This window comes from Zonotrichia albicollis, chromosome 19 (genome assembly GCF_047830755.1).
Source record: "Zonotrichia albicollis isolate bZonAlb1 chromosome 19, bZonAlb1.hap1, whole genome shotgun sequence".
Lineage (NCBI taxonomy): Eukaryota > Metazoa > Chordata > Aves > Passeriformes > Passerellidae > Zonotrichia > Zonotrichia albicollis.
Window position 1 is genome coordinate 9,135,473 of NC_133837.1, and position 24,989 is coordinate 9,160,461.

Here is a 24,989-nt window from a genome sequence, read left to right on the forward strand (position 1 = left end):
CTCAGAAAAGAAAGCATTTCAGAGCCTTTTTTACAAGTTAATTCTGGTAAAAGTCCTTTATATTTAGCGTGTCTTGGCGAATCTCAATACACGTGCTGTATTTAAATGAAACATAACTTTTTTCTCTATTTATTTACATTTCATTTGTTTCAGAAATAAATTCCTACTACAGTCACAATATACAACTGTTTGTGTTTTTTTTTTTAATCTGGCTCTGAATAGCTAATATACTTTTATATAAATTAGGGCTAAATTAATGACATGTTTACACTAGGAACATTAGGACTGTTTGCACTCTCAAAGCAGTAGGAAGTTCATGCAAGGACATATTTCTTATTTTTATTTAACATCCCAATTTTTTTTGACTCAGAGTCTTAAGGTTAATAGGCATATTTATAAATATAACCACATCAATCTATATTGTGGCTCTCAGTAAGTGCTAGAGAAGAGTTGTTTGCACAGGAAGTTAAGACAAATTAACTAAAGATATGATTTTAAAGTATATTAGTTAAAGTGCATTAAAGCTTGGTGTGAATGTTCTCATTCAGAATAAAGTGACTGTAGTTCACTTTACCTTAATGCACTTTAAATTCACACCTTTCAGCTAATTTAGCTTAACTTCCTGTGTGGACAAGCCTTAAGATTGTTCCCATTAAATGGCTCTGCTGAGCTTTATTTTCTACTTCTTAAATCCAAACATGTAAAATAGCCTTACATTCTAAAGAGACTATGTTTTAAAAAGAGAATTTGTTTTAAGTTTTCCAGTCATGAAATTTGTTTGAATGGAGTTATAAGTGGTAACTTTTAGTGAAAACTATATTTTGTCATTTTTATTTTTAATTTCAGGTACGACATTAATGAGAGCTAGGATATATTTATCAAGCAAAAACCATAAGACCTTATGGGCAACACACAAAACATTGACAAATCATACTTAATGAGTCTGGATTATTTTTACTTAGGAAACCTATTGGAGTAGAATAAAGAGTGTTTGAACTATTTTTTTCAGGATTTCTGAACTTTTAAAGCTCTGGAGAAAAGATGCTGCCCATGAACAGATTGACTCACACACACACTGTGATTTCAGTGCTGTGAGGATGTGAAACTTGGAGTGAAATCTGCACACAGAGCTCTGCCCATGACCCCTGGTCCCTGACATGGCAGTGCACAGATATTTTCTGTTTAGAAAATCTCCTTCCTTTCACTGTTGCTTAGCAGTAATTTTGGTAGGCATACTCCATCTTAAAGATGGAGGTTTGATGACTATTTACTGCAGTACCTTTGTGTATTTTAGGGTGCCTAAAGTATAGAAACTACTCATCATATTACTCAGAATAGATTTTTCATTAGTTTAGGTTTAGGTTTGTACCCTTTTGTTCACATGTTTATTATCAGATAATAAACTGCTTCTGCAGTTCCCTGTAAGTTCTTGTCCCAAGCACTGCACAAGGCTTGGTGATTGAAATGGAACCAAAAACAAGGATGTGAATTAGTGGTTGGATCTACAGGAGTGTTGGTCCCAATCCAGCAGCCTACCTGAGCTTCCACTTAACTTTCAAGTGTTTAAGTGGTCTCATTTTCAGTGGAATACTGAGACTTCTGAGGTGTTAAAGAAAATCATGTGCTTAATGGTTTCCAGGGTTAGGGCCAGAATGCTGAACACATTTTAGGGTTTAGCACGTTGCGTTTGACTCTGCTGATGACATGAACTGGAACCAGGGAGTTGTGATCAGAGCTGACATGTGGCTCAGGAGACTGTGTGGCAGCTGATAGCTAAATATGTGTGTAATAAACACTGTCATTCTGGTCTTCAGACAAGGGTGACAGAGCTCCAGTTATCTTTTGCTATTTCTCTTACCCTTCACATTCTTAGGAAGCTGTGTTACAATTCTAAGAGCAGTCTTTATTAGCTTTGAACATAACTTCTGTTCCCTCTTTGCATTGTTGATAAAAGTTAGAAATGTTTGAGACAATGAATCTATGAAATACCAGTAATTCCTAATGGCCTTTTCCATAAAAATCGACCTCTATGTGAAATAGAAGAACAACAGATGAAATTGTGGGTTTAAAATATGGGTAAACAATAGTAAGCAGATATGGTAGTGACCAAAGACCAACTTTTTCACCCACTTCAATAAGATAAAATACATTAATTGGTGCTCAGAAATGGATTGGTATCTGATATGTGGTAGATTTACAGACTATAAAGGAAACAACAAGTCTTTAGCATCATTAATGGTTCACGTATTTGTAAGACTATTTTGCCACTGGCAGTTAGGATTATTGTAATATTTTCTGTGAGTCTGACAGTAATGTGTTGCCATTTCTTGAACCAACCATAGAATATCATGGAGGCAACATGTCTTAATAAACACAGGCAAGAAGCCTTGTACAGATATTATTGGGTAACAGGATCACCTACAGACCCTATCTCACTGGGTGTTGCCTGTGAGAGGGCAGGCTTGCTGTGCAGGCAGATGATGGATGAGGGTGGAAGGGGTCAGAGAAACAGGAAGCAACTTGGTCACAGTCATGTAACAGGAATAGAGATGGACCCTCCTGGCTCCCAAGCCCAGTGTGTTATCCAGTATCCCACACTGCTGCCCCACCTCTCTGCTCACTTGTTTCTTCAGCACAGCCACTGAAATTGGACCCCCTGTACCCTGCATGTGACAAGGAGCACCACCAAAATTTTCAGAACGTTGAATGGGCAGGTTTGCCATATTAGTTAGTGAGTGTAATATCAGGTTTCTAATTTTGTGTGCAAAGACCATCATTCCAATTGTATTTTAACACCAAAATAGTACATCAGGCAAAATGAATTTGGCACAAACAGTGAGTTTATCATGTCTTTATTTCCTCTGTGCATATGATAGGAACAAAGTTTCATTTCTAGTTGCTTCCAGACAAAAGTGTAGTGTGTGGGAAGGACTGTAAATTTCTTAGGTTTCTGCAGCCAAGTGTTTAGATAAAAGGATGACTGTCAAAGGAAACCTTTTTTCAAGATATTTTAGCTTCAAGATGAATAATTAACTTGTACCAGCTTTTAAGCTTAAGTCATAAACTCTGCGGACTCTTTTCCCTGGTACAACCTTTTAATCTTACAGTAAGTTATTTTGTTAAAAAAAAAAAAAGAAAGCTAATTCAATAATTCTGAATCAAACATTCAATATTGCATCAAGCTGTAGTGAGAGGAGGAGCAGTGAGATTTCTTCCTTTGTGCTTCACTGTGAGAGTAGCAAAGGATACAGGGAGAGAAACGAACTGTCCCACAGCTACAGGAAACACTGTCCATGCTGTACACATGGACATCAGCTCACAATTCCAGTATGGGAGGGTTCAGCTGTTGTACTTGGGTCACAACATGCTTTAATATTATCGCCATTACAGTAACTGAAGAATTTCTATTTGGAAACAATTCTTCATGCTGGCGTTTACTGTGAAGAAATGTGGGATACTACAGCTCCAGATTTTCATTTCTAGGTGAAAAGCCTCCAATATTTTGAAAGCTCTCGCTTCAAACTTTTACCTTCCAATATTTTGACACATTCAAACATTTATCCAGGTACCATGAGAGGCCAACTGGAGCATCAGCAGCTGCATCCTTTGGCAGTTTCAGGTTAATCCAGGCTCAGGCTTGCACAGGGCAGAGCTCAGGATGAACAGGCTGAACACCAAACAGCCCTGCTCTGCAAACACTGAGTACCTCAGTGCGAGCTGCAGATTGTGCTTCACTTGCACTGTTATTTAAGGATCATTTTTCTTCTGAAATACAGAAGAAAATTGTTTCCTGAATCTCCATAGAAAAAGAAAGTTGACCTTTTTAAGTATGGTAGACGATTTAATTGCTGATGGAAATAAATCTCTTTGTGTAGCCACTCCTATACATGGTTTATTTACACTGCATGTCCTATAAACATCTCATAACCTCACTAAATTCTCTGTTCACTAAAAGAATGTGGCCAGTATGTTCAGATGTGCTTTGCTTTTACTTTTTACCATCTTCTTTGTCTGCTCTTAAGAAAATTAATTTGCTTTAGAAATTACACTTGCATGCAAATTGTTGTCAGATAATAAATACAGCCTAAGTGTCAGCCAAAATACACCAAGGTTATGGCTCTCATATTTGCATTCTGTATTCCTTCACTGTCCACTAAGGCAAATTAATTACCCTGTGTTTCTTTTGCAAGCCAGCAGGAGGTAAATTGGTATTGTAGAAATGAAAGGGAAGAGTCTAAAAGAAAATTGTCAATCAATTTGTTAAGTTTTAATTTCTCTTTACTGCATTGTTTTGCAACATCAAAGCCTGAAAATTAAATGCCTGTCATTGCTCTGAGCATTGTCCTAGTGCTGCTGGCACAGGAACTGTGAGCAGTGAGAGAAAATGTCAGATGGCTTTTTGAATGGCAGCGAAAGGGCATCATGAGAACTTGAAAAATCTGTTTCCTCTAAGTTCTAAAAAATCCTTCATTATTTGTAGAGCTATTGAATAATTTTTTTGTTTTTTGAGAATTCTGGTATCTTGTTCTTTCCATGTGGAAGAGATTCCATCTCAATTATTTCATGAAGATGATGTTGTGTCTTCTGCCAGTCTAGGTCATCTTCCATTATATTCACTGGCCTTTAAATTGGGTTTATCGATAAAAAAAGTGCGGTGTTATAAAGTGTGTGCCTTGCTCCTACTCTTTACACCTATGTTTAAAGAACTGAAGTATGAGGCACAAGCACAATGTGTGTATATAAAAGGGAGAGACACGGGGGTTGAAAGGAGCTGAAAATATTAGTAAAGCCTTTTTTTTTTAACTTTGTATTTATATTTACAGGTAGGTCTGGTGGGTTCACAAAAGTCAAGTGGGTTGGTTCCCTCATTGAAAGGGTTAAAGATTTGACTGATCTGTACCTTCAACACTACTGCAAATTAAAAGATGTAAATCTGATCTCACCAGTCTAAACATAACTGTCAGCTACTTTTAGGCATAGTTCTGTATTGATTTTTATGTTCTTATTTTTATTTAATGAACAGGTTATTTTTCTCTTCGTCTGTAATTCTGACCTCATCCAGTAGAATCTCAATCTGCAGCTCCCCTTTAACTTTCAAAAAAATCTCTTCCAAAACAGGTTCAGAAAGCAGTTTCCTGTGAATTTTTATGAGGATGTTATGAAAATTAGGGTTGCATTTTTGACCCCATTTAATCTCCAAGCATCTGGCTTACACTGTTCTGCTTGGTGATGTTTCTTTCCCCCAATATGACTTTGATAAATACTTTTGGTAGGCTGCTTACCCTTTGCAATTCAAAGCATTAGAGTTATTTACTACACTCCTGCAAACTTTCCTATTGTTTCCACTGTCCTTTGTACCAAATAAGTTGGAGACCAGCACCCGCTTTGCAGGAGATTGATTATGTGGCTGTTGATGGCTGCTTCTTTGGTAGTTTTGAATTTCAGTGCAGAGTAAGAAGAACTGTGCAAGTACTATAAAATTATATCTTTCTTGCTTTTATTTTCCCTTTGCACATGATGCTTTTATTAAGATGATATACTATTTTTATTTGCCATGAAATCTTAGTTCTACAAAACTAATTTAGTTCAGATGGAAATACTTGACATATGAATTTTTAAGAACTTTGATGTCCTAGAGGACAAAATTCTTTTCCCGCACCTTTGGTCGATGAGCTGTATTTTTACCATCAGTAATATTTGCTTTTTTTTTGTAGCATAGTAGTACCCCACTGTGAGAAGATACCCACTGTAGTAGGCACTAAACCAGCATTGATCAGCAGAATTCTTGCTCAGAAGAAGTTATAGTCTGAAAATGAACATAGAGAGGAGAGGAAAGGAAGGATGTTTTATCCTTCCTTTACAGAGGAAAAACCTGAATGGCATAAAGACATTTCACTGCTCTTAAAATCAACTAATTGATTCAAAGCCCACAGTCACTCTCTGTATAAGTAACAGCAGTGAAGACACCTAAGTTAAATATACATGTCTAAACAAACACACTGGGAAAAAATTATCATGATATAAGCTACCCCCAAATACATAGGTTTACATTAGGTAAATCAGGATGTGACCATCTGCTGGTGGAAAAGACTCTTCCAGAGGGAGTATTGGCAGCAAAAAACCAAATTATATTCATGGACATGTATAGTTCAGTGCCCTGAGGATCAAAGAAAATTAAGAGGCATCTCAGGTCTTGTGTTCATCCTCAAAAATTTATTGTAGAGTCTTAAAGTTTGTTGACCCAGACACATAGTTGTGTGGTGGTTCTGTTTGTTCTACAGCAGGGTTATAAATAAATAGTCTATAATGCTTTGGTTTACTGGGAAATAGCCTTTGGAAGCACAGAAAATGTGACATATGCAGTGTTTGCCTGCAACAAAATCTCAGATTTACCTGTGGGAAATCTTGGTCTTTGGATCTGTCCTCTCTGGATATCCCTCACCAGGAGATATCCTCATGAAAATAAAATCCTGATTTTTTTTAGTATAAAAAGCCCTTTCGATTGAATAATCTTAGAAGAAAATGGAGAGAAGACTCACTTAAATTAAGCACTTGAAATGAGAGGAATGTTTGGGAACCTTGTAATGTGTGTGGTTATGTCTGCCAAAGTAAAAGCAATGCTTGAAAACCAAAAATTATATCTAATCTTTGGTTTTTGCTTCACCACTTTTAGCAGCCAAACCAAGGCAAGCCAGTTCATTCTTTGTAAAACAACAAAACTCCAGATGGCATCCTTTCATTGAGCTATCTAAATGAATTTTGTATTTTTGAGAAAATCAAATGTCGCATAATTTGAAGAAGCTTCACCTTGGTTATTCTCTTGGCGCAGATTATGACATAAAATAATAATAATTTGAAGATCTGTGTAAAATCTCAGAAGTTAATTTTCCCTGAAATCACTTCACTTAAGCTGTATCTCTGTATTTAACTCACAGATCACTCTCTTTCAAGCTCGGCGAGGAACTGCTTTTACATTATCTCACTGGATAACAGAGAATCCCCAGTAATTAATGCCAGATCCTCAGCTCTGATACTTTCATGGAAACCATTAGGCCAATGCCAGTTTACATCATTTGAAGATCTGATCCAGCAGGTATAAAAATGAAAATGGCAAGGCAAAAAAATATGAGCAATTTGATATCAATAAAAATGTGCATGAGGTCAGGGAGGAGAGAGCCTTTTCAAGTTTTCCTTTGACTTTTTATCCTAAAGAAGAACGTTGGTTTTTTCCAGTCATTGAGCAAGATAATGCACAGCAAATGATAAATTACAAAAGAAAATAATCTGTTGCAATAAAACCTGGGCAGAGCCCCAAGTATTTGTTCCCAAAGTATTTATTTTTCCCCAGCTGTATTTATGTGTGAATTCAATGATGTTTGTAAAACAAGTATTGAAAATTGTAACATTTGGAGTTATGCGCATTTCCAAAAAAAGTTTCTCCTCTTTCAAAATTCAAACTTTGACCTTTCTGAAATTTCACTATCACAACTAACAAGGTCCAACTGGTTTTTATTTTGCAATGTTTTCAGAAAAAGAAATTTCAATTCAGAAGGTGGGATCAAATTTCTAATACAGAAAGTTACTCAATTGCCCAGAGAAGAAGCTGTAATAGATCAGAGAATAGAGCACGAGTTATTGTCTCACTTTGAGTAGCAAATACATTTTGGCTTGTATTGAAATTATTGTTGCCATAACTTATGCCCAGAAAATATATATTACTAATTATTTACAAAGCAAAAATTGAGTCAGTGACAAATACAGAATTAACTCAATGAGGGGATGATTTCTTTTTGTAGCACTCATAGAAAGCCTCAAATGCAAATTCTTTTGAGGAAAATTGCAGCTTCAATGATGAAGTGAGTGAAAAAAAAGAAAAAGAAAAAAAAGAAAAAAGAAAAAAAAAAAGAAAAAAAAGAAGCTCAGATGTGAGACCTTTCAGTGGTTTTGGTTTGTTAATTAAAGATTTTTTTAATTATGAGATTTTTTGGTTTAATGTATTAGAGAGTGCGATAGGTTTTGGCGTTGATTAATTATTAATGTATTTATTTTTTGTTGTGAGATAGGATTAGGAGAAAGGTAAAGTAGGTTTAAAATTTTAAAAGGGTATAAAGAAAATTTATTAATAATAATTTAAAGGAGGAATTAAAATAAACTTTTTTTAATACTTTTTTTTTTTGTTTTATAACATTTCTGAATATAGAAAATGGAAAGTTACAATTGGGTCCACCTGCTGTGTGGACAAAGGTACAAAGGTAACCCTGCCTGGTGGGAGCTGCACAGGGAATGGGAACAGAGGCTAAAACACATTCTCCTTCCCAGAGGATCCCACAGAGGAGCAGTTCCCTGTCTGGAGTGGTTTGGGTGTGTGCTGGGGCCTGGCCTCGTTATAAGGAATGGAATATATGGAATCAAATGAAATTCTATATGGGACAAGAAATGGGGTGGTCTTTATAGCAGGGTGGTCTTAAACTGAGGTTTAATGTATGTACAATATACAAACATTTTTGACAGACCATTAACACCTATAATCTTGTAAATATTTGCAATTTTCTAGATCATAAATATAGCTGCATAAGCAGTTCTTTCAGGACATCATTTATACTCCATTAAAGGTTAATTTACAAGTTAGTACCTTATAGAAAGAAGATATGTGTACTTTTATGTTAACTTTCTGTAAAGGGAGACTGGTGTCTCCAGCAGCAATTTGTAATTCTCCTGTGACACTCCCAGTGGCACTATTCAAAGCACTATTTGAATTCTTTTCATCAGCTCATGTTCACAGCAAACTTAATCTTCTGTTTGGAAGGTGGAGGGAGAAAGAAAAGAGAGGGGAAAAAAAAACCCCAAAAAAAAAGCAAGCTAGATCTTAGCTCTTGTGTCTGTGTTCCCAAGCATCCAAGTGTTTGTTTGCACAGCCTCCCCTGACACACATTCTCATTTGTCACAGTGTGATGATACCTGCTGCTGTCTCTGAGCCCTGCCTGCGCTGGGCTGGCTCGGGGGGGAGGTAAATAGTAGGGATTGACTCTGTGGGCTATGACTTTATTCACTGTAATGGCATTTGTGCTTTCTAAAGATCAAAGGCCAGGGAAAAAGAAAAAAAAAAAAAAAAAAGGTGGGGGCAGGGGAAGAGAAAGAGAGAAAGAAAATTGTTCACTGTAGACTCAGTCAGGAGCTTTCAGAAGTGCCTGTGAGAAATTAGGTGCCTCTCTTGCACATTTGATCATCTAACATTGAAATCCTGGTGAGGGAGCTTAGAGAAGGATCTGAAGAGAAAGGAGAATAACCACTCGTAAGTCAGGACTGGTGGGGAAGAATGAACAAGGAAGGTGCCAAATTTAACTGGATTTTGATTTATTTGCTTTTTCTAAATGCCAACTTTGCTTGTTCAGCCTGGTAGTTAAACAAATGAGAGGCTTTAAAACTGCAGTTAGCTACAGATTAAAAGGAAAAAAAAAGAAATCTGTTGTAAATGCATATATTTTGTTGCCAGCTATTGGGATAAAAGAAAGCTTTCTCAGATGGTATGGTATGGGTTCCACAATGGTCTCTGTGGGTTTATTTGCCTTCCATAGGATTTCCCACGAAGAAAGAGGAAAGCTTTATGCTCATTAGTCACCAGGTACTACATGTTTATGTTCCTTATTCATATCTTAATACTGTAAAGACTTCAGCAGCTTTTTTTTTTCCTGTTTCAAACCACTGAGCACACTGCAGAATGTTCCAAGCTTCTGTATTTCATATATGGAGTTTCTTTCAGCTGGTTTCATGCACAAAACAGAGGGTGGTCATTATGGTGCATTCACATCACACTAAGTAGGAGTTAATGATGTATTCTCACTGTACTGTTTTCACTGAAAGGCCTTTTAAAAATTGAGGCTTTTATCAAAACACAATGATATCAACACTTGAGTAATTTTCTTGGGCTTAGGGATGAATTTCTCACTAAGGGATGTGAGAACTGGAAACTTTGGCCACTGTACATTGCTTTTGTAATTTTCCAATCCATACTTACATTTCTTCTTTAAAAAAGGCAGATCAAGGAGTAATTAGAAACTCACAGGCTGCAGGCTGGGGTGGAGAGGAGGGACTGAGGTACCACCTGTAACCTCAAACTAGTTGTTCCCAATATTTTTAAAAACACATCCTATAAATCCAGTGGCACCAGCAGTGTTGAATGAAGTGACTGCCTTCTTGAGTCCTGAAGAAATGGGGGTGTATTTTGGTATGAAATTCAGTGAAAAGCTGCAGTGAAAAGCTGCTGCTATGAATGTAGCTGGAGTTGTACAGGACAGCCCTGTGACTCCTGGTGTCACACCCCTGCTTGGAAATCTCAGTATTTTTTCCATGACCAAGGGGGCATCTTTGATTTTTTTGACAGGCTCATTGATCTTGATACCAAAGAGCAGCTGTGTGGATGCTTCTGCTTTTTAATGCCATGTGCTGTGTGCCTCAAAAATCACAAAAAAAGGTTGAAGAGGGACACATTAAAATGGCAGAACTGCACTTCTCAGTCACACATCAGTCAGTGCCCTCCTGAGGCACAAAGGTTTGTGCTGTTAAGTGCAGCACTGGGTTTGTGTATGGGAATCACAAATGTGGGTTTAATTTATCTTGTAGTATTTACCATAAATAGCCTCATTATAGCTGATGTTGTAAGTGGGTGGGCAAAACAAGAGTAATCATAAAGGAAAATGTAAAATTATTCATTCACAAGGGAGGTCATCAAAGAACAGTTTCTTCCTGCAGTCACTGCTGCAGCAGCTCTGGGGAAGGAACGTGAGGTTTAATGGCTGTGTAGGTGCTTTAATATAATTTAGAAACCATGAGCCTCCGTGTGTGCAAAGCCTCACACTATTTGGGGGAACTGGGCCTGTAAGTCTCTTTGCTGTTGCAGGCTGAAGACAGCTGAAAGAAATATTAAAACCACAACTTTAATAAAAGCCTGAAAATGCAGATTAAAGCAGGATTCATTCTATTAATTTTTTTCCTTGGATGGAAGTTATTTCAGCTACATTAGAAACTTAGAGTGTCTGTTAACTATTAAAGTTACTGTGTAATAATCTAGCAGAGTTGCTTGGAATTGCATTAAAAACTGTTTCATGTAAATTGACTCAAAAATACATTCAGTTGCCTCATTTTTGAAGCAGTTCTGTGTCACTCAGTTATTCAAGCTCCATCAAAGGTTATTTGAGGACACCATTTATGTGGGACGTCTTTCTGCTGATAATTTTATATATTTTATCATGAATGTGTCTCACATTTATCAAGCAACTGTCTTTTCCCTTTTAATTTACAGAGGAAGGAATATATGTAAGAAAACAGTATTTCTTTGCTGCTGTGAGGGAAGGAAATGTACCAGTGCTTATGAAATTACTGTGTCATGGTTTGTTTAGGACATAATTAAGACATCAATCAGAAAGGGTTGATTCCTTCACTAGCAAGGTTAATGAGATATTAACCAGCACTCTGAAGCTTGATCTAAGCTATCATTCTACTATTTCACAAATCCCCCAAATTCCTACCTTTATGGTCAGTGGTAGTGTGAAAGAGGACTTTTAAATTTTTCCCTATAATTTTTAAAAAATGCTTTATTTTAAATTCCAAATGCAAGAAAGCAAATTTGATCATTGCAATAAATTTCTGGGTATAAGTTATCGCTAAACTGTTTTGCTTTGACCTGCTTGCAGTGTCTTTCTGGGTGGCAACCAGCTCTGCTGAACAGGAGCTTGCACGTTTTGAAGGCACTGACAACCCTTGCTGGGTGAATGCGCCACACTTGTGATCATTCAATAGAAAGCATAAACAAAAGGAAGAGCTCCCAGAGCAGTTTGTCCCAACCCCTCTCTGAAGGACTGTATTTCACAGGAATATTGTCACCAAGGTGACCATCAAAGCAGGGAGAAAATCAATCCTGATTTTCCGAGAGAATGACACAATCTCTAACAGGTATCTAAGTATTTTCCTTAGGAAACTTGATGCGACTTTTTAAAAGGAATCTTTAATGACCTTGTAACCAGGCAGCACAGAAGTGATAACTGAAGCATCTTCAGACTGTAATGAACAGCTGCTGAATTGCAGCAGAAAACTGCAAGTTGAACACTTGCACAGATTTCTTATCATAAAATACCTTTTTGTTACTTAAAATCTTCTGGACAGCTCTTTATCCATCCCTTCAATAAGTTGGTGTAATTTGTATTTCCCTATATAATAGTTCATCCAAATGACTGAGATTGTGGAGGCCTTCCAGAAAGACAAAAAGCTTGAGATAAATACGTTTACCCATTCTCAAGCAGAGATCCTTGTTTGCTTATATTTTCAAGATAAAATAAATTAGTGTTGCTTTCATTGTTACACAGAGTCCATGTAGTTTTGCTTCATTTAGCTTTTGAAAAAGCAGATTCCTATTTCCTCTGGCACAGATTACACTTAACAGAGAGGGTGTCCTATTTTTTCAGCTGTGTATGAACTGCTGCTGTAATTGAAGAATTATGATCAGAAGTTGCTTTTAGAATTTCCCTCCACGTTTTCCTTATCCTGACACAAATCCGTTCTAAAGATAAATCTGAACACATCCTGCACCATTTCTTTTAAAAAGTTTTCTCATTGCACGATCCAGATACACATCTATAGGAACTTACAAAATTATTTACTAAAACACCACCTCACTTTCCTCGACTGACTGAAATTGTATCAGTTTGAACTGGTGAGAATTATTTATCTAAGAATATGGCTATTCCTAAGACAAGGAATTATTCCATCTTTGAATTTAAACCTCCATCTCTCTTGGTTTCTCTATAATCTATCCTGTCTGTCTTTTGGTACTGATTCAATTTTCGGCATCTCTTCCTGCCTTGAACTTTATCTTGAAGAAACTGTGGACACAAGAGTGATTTCCCTTATGAAATCACTATTGCTAAGCCTTTGGAATTTTTAAAGAAAATGTGTTCCAAGATTTTTTTTTAAAAAATCTATCTCCAAACAAGTGATAGATGGATGCTGCACATTTGGATTCGCTGACAGCCGCTGTGATGGTATCAGTGGAGGTTAAAGAGACTTTCTGCCTGGCTGTTCAGATTTCATACAAGTTTCCAATGAGGAGCAAAGGCACTTGAGTAGTGGGTATCAGCAAAAAGTCGCAGAATGTTCAGCCTGTGGCTAAGAAAAGTCTTCCACATCTTCTGTGCTGTCCAGCAAAAGAATCAAACCAATCAAAATGTGCTCCTGGAGCAACTGAGTGGCTCAGGGCCTGTTGGAGTTTACAGTGCTCAATAGCTTTGGATGGAAACTTCTGATCCTTGACTGATGATATTCATTCCTCATTTGTTAAGGGTTTTTGATTATAATTTTTATATCATTTATTCTTGATACAGTGCCATTTTCAGGACAAGACAGATAATGCAAATGTCATTTTCTGACCTTTTTTAATCATGACTCATCAATTGTAAAGAAACACAATTTGCGGTTTTTTATTTCCTTATCCATTTGTTCCTGGATTTTAAAAAAAGTGTAAAATCTGGTGGTATTCCAAAAAGATGATATTTTGTAACAGTTTCCTGCTTGTTTTGTCAGAGACAGAGGTGAAAATGAGTTAATATTGAACTAATATAACATACTCTCTATAGAGAAAAAATGGGGGAAAATCCATTGTAATTACTTTCAGATTTCCATTCCTTTCATACTTCACTCATAAGCTTAATTTTCTCACCCATCTGTGTATGCTAATTGGCTGTATTAATTATTTCATTTTGAAAGGGACTACTTCATAATTAGTTGGTTGTAAAATTTGAAGCAAATGCTACAGTGAATTGTACCTTTTTTAATTTAGAAATCATCTGCAAGCAGTTTTCTCAAAAGTGCTGTTTACAGCAAATTATTTACCTGGTAGTTATTCTTCAGGAATTGCTCTCTAATAATATCTGAAAACTGATTTGGGGTATCTAATATTTCATTTTTTAATGTATTCTAACTGTCAGTCACTTTTTTTTAGACACCTATGTATGTATTAATTTTCACTACACTAATTCCTTAATTTTCCTGATTGCTTTTCAAGGGAAGGAAAACTTTTCTGAGAAGACACCTGGTTTTATATAATTGTTTGCTTGGAAATACAGTTCAGATGCTGCTTTGTGTACACAGATAGATGAAGGAAATTAAAAGGAACTGACTGTGCTTTGCAGCATGCACTGGAAAACCATATTTTACAGGGAGACAGGTTTCACTGCAAATTCAAAGCTTGCCACTGCAATCCTATTGGATTTTCTTGTGTCCTCGTGATCACTCCTTTATTTCCCACCTCAAGTTTCAGAAGTATTTTTGGCATGCAAGTGACATTCAATTCTTGCACTGTCATCTCCTGTGAGCACCATGTGCACATTTGGAAATACTCTCTGAATGTAGAAAGAGTTTTCTTTTCCATCTTGACAGCTGATGGACAGCACAGAACAGCAGCAGCTCAGTGCTGCCAAGGTTTGTAGGGCTGGAGTTTGTGCTGTGATTTTCTGTTTTGAATAGCTGAATCTAGGCTTGAAGAAGGAGATGAAAGTAAGTATTTCTCATGTGCAGTGAGGTTTCATATCTGTAACCCACTGGGAGGCTGTCCCTATCCAAACCTACGATCTGAGCCATCAGATCTGTGGGAGATATGCAAAAAGCAGTAATTTAGAGAGGTTGTTATTTTTTGCTAACTAAATAGGAGCCCCCATTATGGAATGAAGATCATATTACATGGCGCTGTGGAATTTCACATAAAATTAGAGAAGATTCATTTCACTTTTAAGCCTGAACTCCTTATTTTTCATGAGGGCTCTATGAATGATTCTGGCTGAAAATACCAGTTGTATTCTCCATATTATTTTCAAAAGCCTACTGAACAAAATGCTGCTTATTAAAATGCCCTTCAATGGTTCATAGATAGGTTTGTGGGGAAAACTCTGACCAAAATTTCTGGTTTCAATGGTGTATAACTATTTCCTTAAACTCATATTAAAATTATTTGTAATTCTTTTCATCAGGTTTTCCTACTACTTATATTTAAAAGCTAAATTCTGGTATAAGTAAAGGGAATTCCATGCAATCTTTGTGGTGGTAGACTGGTACTGTTAAGCTTGAATCTGTGCTTCGAGTGTTAAAAAACCACAACTGCTTCACTTGTCTTTTTGTGTGTCTCACAAAGTCACATTCTCCCAGCACAGCTTGTGTGCTGATATATCGGAGCATTCAATTTTTAGATTGCCTATTTTCAGGAGAGGCTGGTAGTTAGGCTGGGATTTCTCACCCTTCTAAAAAATCATTCTTTAGCTACTGCACCTCTTTGAACAAATTTTTTTGAGTGTCTGGGTGTTCTCCAGAAAATCCAAAGAACTACATTATGACAATATGATATCACAGTCTCACAGTTGCATTTTAACTGTGAGACTATGGCATAATAATGGGCTCAATAATCAAATTTTTATATGATATCAAAATATTAATACTCTAGCTTTTGCTGAAGTGCAAGTTCATTTCTTAGTGTTAAGCTGGTTTTTAATATAGACTCATTGAAAGAAAAATGATGGAATCATCTATTAGCCATCAGATTGATTCTGTTGTAACTTCATGTAATCTAATCTGTGGGCTTTTCAAACACAAGTACCAATGTGGCATGTCAGTAATTTGAAAATTCAGTTCCATGGTAACTTCTTGAAGGGAGGCGGGTGTAAAATAGAAGTTAAATGTAAAGTAAAATTCCGACATTTCTGTTAAGCCATATGAGGAAGGGTAAATAGGCACTGGAACAACATAAATGTCCAATTCCAGCTCTCTCACAGGCCCACTGAGTAACCATTTAGACAAACTCTCCCTTCACTCTCCCTGCTTTCATTTTCCTGTTCCATCTATTTGTGATCCATGAAACTTTTCAGTGTTTGTACTTAGAGCAGTAATTCCAGTGCAAAACACCATTCTCACAGAAGTCAGTGAGAAAATGTATCTCGGTCTTCTGGTAGAATATTGTAAAATAAATTACTCTGTCATTGAAAGCTGCTTTGCTAAAAATTTTAAATGGATTTTAATATTTTTTGTGGCTCCTCTTCATCTACGATTCAAAGTTGTTCATACCAGCTTGGCTTTTTTCCCCCTTCTCTGTAGTTCAATATTTCCCTCAAGAAAAGTCACCTTATTTGCACTGAACATCAGGCAACAGAAATTCTTAGAGCAAACCCAGTGATTCATGTTGAACTCTGTTTCTTCCAAGTACAGCTGGAATAACCAAATCAACCTTCTGGTTTTAATCCAGTTTAGATAAAAGACAAAGCCAGAAAACAAATTCACCCTGCATACTGATAGTGGCTAATTTTCAAATTCCTAATAATTATGGCCTCTAATTAAAACCAAACTACACGGTTTTATTAGACTGTACAGCCAGAGAACAGATCAGGTGCTTCCAAACTGCTGGAGCACAAGACTGTCTGTATATATTAAATTGTTATTCACCTCATTACAAATCCATGCCTCTATTTCCAGCTGAGTAGCAACACTGGATGTTGCATGGAATTTTTTTGCATTTGGAAAAGTGGATGGAGGACCAGAATGAATTCTCCCAGAACGGTAACTGCAAAGATGCAAAACATATTCTCAATTCCAATCATTCAAAAGACCTGCATTGAATGAAATGCTGCAAAATGTGACCTAAATAATATTATTTACCAATTTTAAAAATGTCACAAAACAGGTATCAAAATTGGTGTGATAAATGGGGACATTTCTGTGTTTGTGCTTTGTGTGTGTGTGAGGAAGGTTGAAGCTGTAACCAAGAAGAGCATCTGAAGAAAAACCCTGAGCATTTCTTTCTGTCCCAAGGCTCAGGTGTCACGGTGATCAGGGCTGCTTGCAGGGTAATTCTCTTGCCAGCACTGAATATCTGTAAGATTTCACTTGGGCTCAGTGTTGCCTATAGCTGAGACTGGCTGCATTACCGTGTGAGCATTCAGTGCAGGTTTGTGGGGAGCTCATTACCAGTTTTCAATGACACACATTCACACAGACCATGCCCCTTAAAAAAACAATGCAGAGCAAATGTACCCAGTGAGAGGTTGCACATTGTGTGAATTCAGTTAATTTTTCCTTATAGCACCTCATAATTTTCCAGAACAGAGATCATTAATCATCCCAAAGTGTGTAGAAGTTTGGGCAATAGCTGTAAGACCACCAAATGCTGACCCTGAAGGAAATTAATTACTAAAGGTGAAAAGCAAGTGTTTTCTTAAATAAGCCACCTAAGCTGCCTGGTTTTGCAAATATTTATTAACACAATTCAGATGAAATCAGATCAGCACTTCTGGCTGGAGAGAGTGTTGTTTCATTGGACCAGGAGTCCTCGTTTCCAAATCCATATTCAATCTTTTAACACAGCAGCAAATTATATTCCCCATCTGTCTCCTGTGACAGCCCTAATGAATGTAATAACTGGATGGTGATGTACAAACACTTTTGAAGTACCTCATTTATAAAATATAGGAAGTAGTTATTTATAATAAGCTGTTGGGGAGCTGGGGTTTTATAGTTTTTGAAGTTTTTAATATTTTCAATTTTCTGCATGTAAGTGAAACATAAGTGAGCATGTGATAACCAAACATTTTTGATACACAAAACTCTCAGGACGGGGTGAGCCTGATATCTCAAAGGTTTTCCCAGCCAATGTCTCTGTTCTAGGACTAACCAGTGCTTTACCATGATTGGAAGAACAAAAGGTGCTGAGACTGAACCAGTGACTCTGGGCATTGCCAGAGCCCTGCTGGGTGCTCCAAACACCTCCTGCCCTGAGGTTCACCAGCATTGTTCTTTCTGATTTGAGGGTGAGTGAGAAGGAGTAAAACACATCCCAGAGGGTCTATGAACAGCATGGAAGTTCATATAGACTTTTGCCAACTCGTCAGGACTTGGCCTATACCACAACCCCTCCTTGAAGAATTGGCCTGATAGCTGTTTTCCAAGGACTTTGCTAAGTCAGAGTTTGAATGTGGAGATAAAGTCCAAATTTTATAGTCTGAATCAGATTCTCTTTGACCTGCTGGAAAACAGAGGAAGCCATGCTGCAATGAAGCAGCATGAATGAACATTTCAGCCATGAAAAGCAGGAGTTTATTTCAGATTAATTTCTCACCTTTGGATTTGGTTGATGCATTAGTTCAATGTAATGAAGAGAGAGAAATGGGAAGAGGGGCTAAATTCATCCAAATTAGTATGTGCTCATTAGGGAGCAATTATCACTTTGTATTCTATCTTGTTTGTGACATGGAGATGGGACTTGTGGCAAGGCCAAGCACTGATGTTTATTGCTCAGTGAGAGGCTGGAATGGTTAATTGAGAGGGAACAGATTCATCAGGTTCAGAGATAAAGAAAAGTGATGGCGAGATATTTTCATGAGCTGCTGTTCTCACTACTACAGTTTTTAAAAGCCTTCACTACAGTAAAAAAAGAAATATTTTTGTTAAAGCAGTATATAGACCTGCTATATTCCAAACAGACAAGATTTGGTTGCACTTCTTGCCTTTTAATTTCACTTTTATTGAAATGTTGCACTTGAGGTAAGAACAATTCCATCTTTTGAATTTTGCCACTGATTTTGCTGTGCCCCAGACCTCTTGTAAAGGATAAACAATCATATGTCCTTGTCTCTCTAAAGTATAAAAAAGTTTCAACAAAAACTGTTATGTCCATGTGCATTGCCTCTGCAATAAACCTTGGATCTTCATGATTCAAAGCTATTATAATTTCTCAGAAAAAATGAATGTTTAAATTTGCACATTGTGAAAAAGAATGGCAGTGGCAAATCTATAATTACTTCACAGCAATCTTTTCTATTCTGTTTGGGAATTCTGTTTGGGTTTTTTCACTGCTTCTGTGATGCATTGGTTTGGAATTCCTATGAGTTATTTTCATTTAAACTCAAATGTACATGAACAGCCACATCAGACCAAATGACAGCAGTATGAATTCCACTTGTGGAAGATTCCCTATTGCAAAGATAACCTACAGAGCTGTTCACAAAAGCTGATCCAGGGAGACGGATCTCCTTGTGGTTCTTCCTCTGATAATGCAGATAAATAGACTCTTGGTTTGAATTGTTGTCTCCATCAGGATCTGGACAAATTATTCACCCCAGGTAAATGTTACCCTTTGAAAATAGCCCCTCTTCCTACTCTTTGCCCTCAGTAGCAAAGTTTTCCTGATATGGTACCTTACTCTGGGTTTTTTTGTGATTTGGTTTGCTGCTGGTTTTGTGTATGTGTTTCTTTCTAAATGTCTGATTTTAATATGTTGAAGTCACTAAATGCCATAAATAGACTTCTGCTTTAATCAGGGCAAACAAGCTGCTCTTTAAGGAGTATCTGCTTAGTGAAATAAACAGTGCTTGGGGTTCACAGAACAGCAGGAAGTTGTTCTTCTGTTATCAAAGTTCTTTCTTTATTCAGTATGAAAAATAATGGCACTTGTGTAGTATTTTATAATGAATGCTCTTATACAAGTATTGAAGAAAAGTTAATCCATCTTCAGAAACAGGCCTTATATTAATAAGTATACTGCTAATTACTACAATCATATAAAAGTTGCAATGACACCTATCTATATATTTGTATGTTCTTTTTTGGTCTTTTAAAAGACTGTGTCACAAGCCTAAAGATGCCTTCAGTCTAAAAAAAGAAGATGCTTCTCTGGGATGTTGTGTGTCTGCCTCTGTTCAGCTTTGTTCCATGCTCAATTTTGCTAAATTCTGTTTTTTTTCATTATTCTTTCCTAATCTAGAAATTGCCAGCTATGAAAAGCTTGTTAATTTCTGTTTGTAAAATGATCTGGTTTAACTTGAATTAAATGTAGTGCAGCTGGGAGCAGTCATGGCTGAACAATACATGGCATAAATGATCTCTATGTGGAGTGTCTGACTAGATAACACAACCAACAGGAGGCTGACAAAACTTCACAGCTGCCTGTTGTTGCTGACAACTTCATTATTTCCATGATGTTCAGATGGGTAATTTGTTTCTGAGGGCCAGCAATATCTTCAGACATGTCCAATGGCCTCATGTACTTTTATAGGCTTCCTTAAACTGCATGTGTTTGCACAGATTTAGGGGGTTTTCTTAATCTGGGGAATAATTGCAAGAACCAGCAAAGAGCTCTGCTCTGCACTGGTTTTGCAATAGAGCAGCACTTCCATGTATCAGGATTGGAGCACACCTCCTGATAGGTAACAGCAGCTGCCCTTTGATTCCTTGGTTCAAACAGGGAGGACTTTGATGCACTGATGGACTTCTTATACTATTTTATTTCTGTTTACCTTAACTTACACTCCAAAAGATCCCAAATGACTCAGTAGTTTTGTAGCTCTGACAGCCCAGGCCTGATTCTATTCCACTGCAGCCAGGAATTATTATTCTCGGGAATTTTCCAAGTAAAGAGACTAGCAGGGTAAACAAGCCACTGGGACTGTATGAAAAATATGCCATCTTTAAAGAATTCTGACCAAACAGTTCTGAGTTTCTGCTAGTTCATTTAAAATCACATTCTGGAGTACAAGCAGCAAATCCACAGCTGCCACCAAGCTGAGAATTCCTCCCATCTGCATCTTTCCTCTGGGAATCTGCAGGCCCCAGGGTGCATCTGCCACATCCAGCCCTGCAGAGCCTGGATGTGTTGGGTTCCAGGTGGGGCTGACAGGACCCTGGGCTGGGAGCTGTGGCTACAGAGGAAACCTGGGGGAGCCAGGGCTGCCAAGCCCAGTTCCACTCATCACTGACATCACATTGCCTCACACATTTCAGAATACTTGGGGAAATTATTTCTAAGCTTAGTCCAAACACAATTATTTTTTCTTTACTCACAATTTCAGAATTTTTCAAGTTTGATCATGTCTGTGACTGATCAACTGGGAAATATTTGGCTTTTTCATAAGCATACTGAATACTTCTGTGTCTTTGTGGATAATAGGTTATTTGCTATGGATTTGGATCAAGAACACTGGCTAAAGTAACTAGTGAAACAGTAAGACTCCAATCAATATCCTTGAAGAAACCCAAGAAACCAGGGAACAGGACAGAGAATAAACAAATTGGCAAAGGAGTGTGTGTGAAAGATGATAGGTAAACAAGGCGCCAGAGGGGCAGGAATTGCCAAAACCAGAGTTGGAATTTACTACAGTACGTTTTATGTATAAAAATGTGCAAGAAAGAATGAGTACAGGGACAAAGAAACGTACACTTTTATGTGTTTGGGGGTTTGGTTTGCTTTTTATTTTACCTTTCCCACTGAATATTTTTGACTGTAGGAAAAAAACTATCCACTATCTTGTTTCAGGGAGAAGAGTCACTTTAACTACATTTCAAGTAATGGAATTTTAAAATAAGAGTGCCTACAGGTGTCAGAGTTAGCCATGTTGTCTTGTTACTTTGGGAGGGGGTGGAGATCCCAGTCCCAGGTATCCAATCTGCCTGGATCCATTGCTGTGATAGTGGATGGAGATCTGATATTTGAGCAATATTTGTTCCTTTCTTGGGACTGTGAACAGCCTAAAACGCAGCTTTGTCTCTTATGCTGGAACAGCTTTGCCATCGCTGCAAGTAAAGCCAGGCTCCATGGCCGTTTCTCCACTCCAAACTTCCCACCCAGTTTCTAGTGGGGAAAACCCAAATGTTTTTCACAGCCACGGCAGGCGATGTAAAGCAGGGACAGGCTGGGGTCCGGGGATGGGGGATGCCCTGCTGGGGATGGGGGGGGTGCCCTATTGGGGATGGGGGATGTCCTCTGGGGATGGTGTGCCCTGCTGGGGATACCCTGTTGGGGATGGGGGAATGCCCTGGTGGGGATGCCCTGGTGGGGATGGGGATGCCCTGCTGGGGATACCCTGGTGGGGATGGGGGATGCCCTCGTGGGGATGCCCTGCTGGGGAAGGGGGTGCCTTGCTGGGGATACCCTGTTGGGGATGGGGGAATGCCCTGGTGGGGATGCCCTGGTGGGGAAGGGGGTGCCCTGCTGGGGATACCCTGTTGGGGATGGGGATGCCCTGATGGGGATGGGGATGCCCTGCTGGGCGCCGCGTCCCGGGGCAGGGATCTCGGCGTGGCCGCCGCTCCGGGTCCTGCCCGGGCTGGGGAGAGCTGGGTGGACGCTGCCACCTATCGATGGATGGAGGAGCGAAACCCCAGCCCAAACACGGAGCTCCTCATCCCAGAAACCTCCCAAGGTCTGGGAGGAACGAGCAGAATTTGCTACGTGGAGTTAATGGCCAGCACAAAGCTAAAAAGCCTGCGGTGTGTAAAGCTGAGAACAGCACAGGGTGAAGGCCTGGGGGACTGTGTCCCTGAATCAGCCAACTTGGGCAGCCTCCTTAAACAAAATGTACCACTAAATGTACATCTTCACAAAAACGTGCAGCTTTAGCAGCAGTGAGAGCAAGAGCAGCTTGTGGGATCAGCGCTCCTTGTGTGCTGCAGGCAGGGAACCTCTGACTCACCAGTCATGGAAGGAAAACCTGTGGCAGGAGGTTAAGGCAGCAGTGTGAGTGCAGCCAGCAAAATGCTCTGTGCAGCTCTGGAGAGAGGAACGCAAGGGCAATGAGAACTGGATGGCTTCTCTGTCCTCTGATGGAAGCATCAAAGGCTGAGGATGGGCAGGTTTCTGCAGGAGATCAGACTAAAGGATCTTCTTCCACGTGTTTCATCATAAACCCAGGGTCTATTTCTTCTGTAGGTCTTTTAGTCTTCTTCATTTCTAGAACTAGATGTAGGTGTCTTTCACAGTTATTTACAAGCATTCAATAATAATGTTTAATAATTGCATTTTTATCATTTGCTAAATGTATGGTTACTTCTTTTACATTACTGGGAATTGCTTTGTTTCTTCTGGATTTTGAACAGGCTAATTATGAATTTATATTCGTAGGTCAAGAAGATTATAAATATATTAACTTGGGACAAAAAACCTAATTGTATTTCACAAGGACTAGGCTTGGGCAAGAAAATATCTTGACTTTTACTATTCTACTAAATACTGTTTGGGTAGAAAAAGAACTAAGCATTTAAAAAATCAAAACGGCAATGAAAAAGGGCTGCTTTCCACCAAGCTCAAGGGAGAAAGCAGAAGATAGAATTATTGAACCACAATGAGAAAGTGCTAGAAATGTTTAAGAATAGACTGATTACTAGAAATTCACTCTATGTTTTCCTCCTCAACACAGCTGGAAATGGAGAATTCCTTTACAAGTGAGCTCCATAGGTGAGGTCTATATAGGCAAAAAAAAGTTATTTGGAGACTTTGCCTTAGAAAAATCATCCCTATTTAGCACAGCACTGAAAATGGAGTTCCTAGGCCTACATTTATTTTTAACTGATTTAGACATTTCAGATTTTCAGTATGTTTTTTTCCAGATAGTATCTCAGTGTTAGAGAGGTATTTGGTGGTTTCTGAAAGATTTCCAATTCCCTCCTGTTGGCAAGGAGCAGTGACCTCAGTCAGCTCTCTGACTAATGATCCTTGGAAGGAGCAGAACAAAAGAGGGAATCCTGTAAATGGAGGGCCTGTGATTTTCAAGGTACAGGAGAAGGAATGCTGTGCATGGAGTATTGTAATAGCACTTTGCAATTCTCTGCTGCAGCAAAGCAAGTAACTATTTGTATTTGATATTCTCATTATGCCCCATAACTATATGCATTTGATATTCTCATTATTTGCATTTGATATTCTCATATGCCCATGTCTGTGTGCATATTTACACACATGTACATGCAGGCACATCTGTTGATAGAAAACCCCCAAAGAACAGTTTGATCCATATCCAGATTGGTTTAAAAAATACAGCTTTAAAAAATACAGCTTAGCTTCTATTTCCAAGGCATACAAGCATCAGGCCCAGGACTACATTTGAGCTTCAGCTACTTGGGCGAAAGGATGCCCTTGGGTATGAGGCACAGCACCTTGGCTGAGGTTTGAACTGTGGGAGAATCAGGCTGATCAACAGATTTTGGGAGGTTTCCAACATTTTCCAAAAATCATGTCTGAATAAAACCAGGGAAGAAAACTCAGCAGATTCTGAGAGTAGCTCTGGTATCTCCTTAAAAATAATCCAAAATACTTTTCTGTAGATATTAATGGTCACTGGCTAGGACCAGGAATTGCTGTGTTTTGGTTCTTTTCTATTATCTGATGTTGCACTGTAGTTTTCTGATTGCATGAATTTAACCCAGTGGACTGTCTAGAAGGATAACAATTTCCTAGGTTGTTGTTTATCTTTGATAGTCACCTTCATTGTTTTTAGAATTCTGTATATGGGTATTTGAAATACTCCACATTTGACTTTGTAATATTTTTGTGGGTTTCTGTGGGTTCCCGCATTTGCAATTTTTTTGCCCAATAGTAAAAAAATGAGATTTTGAAATATCATTATTTTCCTATTTTGGAAGCTCCTAATGCAGACATTACAGGATCTGCTTTCGTGTCCATAGAGTGTGCTTTTGTTATCCATTTAATAATCTTTTTGAGGCGTAACCTGTTCAGGCTGGGAGCTTTCCAATGATGTTGCAGATGTCCCACAGCTATGGCTATGCCTGCTGCTTTTGTTGCTATGATTGCAGACAGCTGGAGTGGTAGCTTGCTTGGAGAAAGAAGAAACAATACATCACATGCAACAAGCACTACTGCACTGTGATTTTTACCCCTTCCTATCACTGTTTTAGCATAAAACCAGCTGCTTGAGGATGGCTGCATTAATGTCCTTTTGCTCATACTGCATGTCAAATTAATTACAATCACAGTTTTGTTTACTCTGGCAGTAATTATTTTTTCTACTTGCACGCTGTGCTGCTGATCAGTTTTAAAGGCTACAACAAGCTAAAAGCACACAGAAGTCATGGCATTTCTCACATGGAGGCTTCACATATTGGTCACTCCTACAGCTGCACAGGTAACTGGGACAGAGTTTAGGCACCAAACATTCTACCTGTGATACAACACTACT

The 24,989-nt window shown here is 38.2% G+C and overlaps 1 protein-coding gene across 3 annotated transcripts in view; it reads left to right on the forward strand.

Moving 5' to 3' along the window:
* The window catches only part of ANKFN1 (ankyrin repeat and fibronectin type III domain containing 1), a 107,073-nt gene that overhangs the window by 11,776 nt on the left and 70,308 nt on the right, over window positions 1-24,989 (forward strand). The window contains exon 1 of one of the 3 annotated variants that reach the window (XM_074554858.1): window positions 24,537-24,935. The exons of the other annotated variants lie outside the window; for them this stretch is intronic. The gene's annotated coding sequence lies outside the window, so the exon portion shown is untranslated. Of the gene's footprint in view, window positions 1-24,536; window positions 24,936-24,989 lie in introns of those variants that run through there. 3 annotated transcript variants of the gene reach the window in all.